The sequence below is a fragment of the Schistocerca cancellata genome, unplaced genomic scaffold, assembly GCF_023864275.1.
Source record: "Schistocerca cancellata isolate TAMUIC-IGC-003103 unplaced genomic scaffold, iqSchCanc2.1 HiC_scaffold_245, whole genome shotgun sequence".
In the NCBI taxonomy this organism is placed as follows: domain Eukaryota; kingdom Metazoa; phylum Arthropoda; class Insecta; order Orthoptera; family Acrididae; genus Schistocerca; species Schistocerca cancellata.
The window spans coordinates 17,501-20,000 of NW_026046267.1; the positions used below are offsets into that span (position 1 = coordinate 17,501).

General features: G+C 57.1%; 1 non-coding gene across 1 annotated transcript in view; it reads right to left on the reverse strand.

The window, feature by feature from the left end:
* The window catches only part of LOC126113251 (small subunit ribosomal RNA), a 1,909-nt gene extending 1,474 nt beyond the window's left edge, over nucleotides 1–435 (reverse strand). The window contains exon 1 of the ribosomal RNA XR_007524777.1: nucleotides 1–435. This exon is cut by the window's left edge and continues 1,474 nt beyond it. This is a non-coding gene — a ribosomal RNA (small subunit ribosomal RNA).
* Nucleotides 436–2,500: the final 2,065 nt, after the last annotated feature.

Sequence of the window (2,500 nt, forward strand, 5' to 3'; positions counted from 1 at the left end):
CTTGGATGTGGTAGCCGTTTCTCAGGCTCCCTCTCCGGAATCGAACCCTGATTCCCCGTTACCCGTTACAACCATGGTAGGCGCAGAACCTACCATCGACAGTTGATAAGGCAGACATTTGAAAGATGCGTCGCCGGTACGAGGACCGTGCGATCAGCCCAAAGTTATTCAGAGTCACCAAGGCAAACGGACCGGACGAGCCGACCGATTGGTTTTGATCTAATAAAAGCGTCCCTTCCATCTCTGGTCGGGACTCTGTTTGCATGTATTAGCTCTAGAATTACCACAGTTATCCAAGTAACGTGGGTACGATCTAAGGAACCATAACTGATTTAATGAGCCATTCGCGGTTTCACCTTAATGCGGCTTGTACTGAGACATGCATGGCTTAATCTTTGAGACAAGCATATGACTACTGGCAGGATCAACCAGGGAGCTGCGTCAACTAGAGCTGAGCAGCCGGCCGCCCGGGAGTGTGTCCCAGGGGCCCGCGCGAACACGCAAGCGTCCGCTCAATTATTCTGCAAACAGGAGGAGGCTGAGCTCCCCTGCACAATACACCTCGAAACCCTCTCAGGTCCCGGCGGCGCGCAGCGCCGTCCTAAGTACTTGGTCGGGTTCGAGAGAGGCGCAATCGCCCGGAGTTAGGCGAGTAGACGCTTTAGGTGCGACCACCCGTGCTCCCAACTGAGCTTGCCGCTGCCGACAGAGGCCCGGGAGCGTGCTGTCGTGGCATTGCCGGCGGGAGACAACACGCGCCACCTACGGTGACCGGCAGCTCCAACGCCAGCGCCACAGAAGGGCAAAGGCCCCACGTGGGTGCCGAAGCGAACTCTCCCAGCACAGCGCACGTGCCAACACGTCTGCACAACTGCGATACAAACCACCAGCGAGAACCGCTGGGGCGACCGAGCAGCAGACGGCGTCGCGGCGCCGAGTGCCGGGCGGCGGCGCATCCTCAACGCACACAGTCCTCAGTCGGACCAGCACACTGCAGATGTCCACCGCGCTTCGCACCGGGCCCGCGAGGACCCACTTTGGCCGCCCGGCGCCGCGCGCAGGGTGCCCTGCCCCGGCGCGCAGCTGCGCCGCCTGCCGCGTCCGTCGGCCGGCGCGCCTGCCACTGGGCGCCCCCACCAGCCGGCTGTAGCGCGTGCGCCCACGCACCGCGCGGCCAGCACGCCGGGCGGCCCCCCCTCACCGGCCGGGGACGGTCCCACCCAGCCACCGCCGCGTATCGCTTCACACACAGATTTGCCCTTACTGATTTACCTCCAGCAACAACAACCGCACCACAATGGGTTTACCAGTTGTTCATTGCGTTGCGTCACGTCACCAGCAAACGTAGACGTCCATCCCAGTTTGCAAATGCAACGATTATTGCATACCTGTCTGTTAGGTGTCACGACACACTACGTCTGCCCACATACACGCAACAAAATGTGCACGACTAGAGAACACGTGGGAGGTGGCCCCCTACGTATGCGATGTCCATTACGAGACCGACTGTCAACCAGCATCTGTACCATGTCGCAGATGTGGAACGCGGTGCACCATGCTATCACACTGTGTGAGAAGAGACGACTACGTTTGAATACACGCGCCACTACATCAACAGACGGCTCATGCTGATCGCCATCCAGGGCGTCCGTTACTCCCACACGTCTCTATGGCGTACCACACTGCAATGTAGCTGTTATGGGGAGACGGCACGTGGCTGAGTGCACAACATTTGGACCGTATGGTTCGCTGTTGTTGGGCGCAGTCGTACGGTCACACATGTGCCACAGCGTATCATTCAGTACATACGGACCTATGTGCAGTACAATGTGAGGATTAAGCTTACGATATCAGCGGACAGTGGACACAGGCCGTACCACGACGTAGACTGAGCGCTTCGACATGCGAATGCCAGTGAACAGCTGCGAAGGGCATTGAACACGCAAGCACCTGAACGACCAGCGTGCGAAGGCAGGGTGGAGGGGGGGGGCGATGTACATCCTGCAGTTGTCCACATTACAGTGTACAGCGGGAGCATGTAAAAAGTAAGCAACACTTGCGAAGTGTTCAACATGAAACGACACACAAGAGGGTGGGCGGTGCGAGTAGCGAACTATATTCAGAGGGTTGTGGTTAGACAACACTAGATTAATGTAACGTGTCATATGCCAATTACAGAGCAGGTTAAGGCACAACGTGGGTTAGGTTAAGGCACAACGTGGGTTAGGTTAAGGCACAACGTGGGTTAGGTTAAGGCACAACGTGGGTTAGGTTAAGGCACAACGTGGGTTAGGTTAAGGCACAACGTGGGTTAGGTTAAGGCACAACGTGGGTTAGGTTAAGGCACAACGTGGGTTAGGTTAAGGCACAACGTGGGTTAGGTTAAGGCACAACGTGGGTTAGGTTAAGGCACAACGTGGGTTAGGTTAAGGCACAACGTGGGTTAGGTTAAGGCACAACGTGGGTTAGGTTAAGGCACAACGTGGGTTAGGTTAAGGCA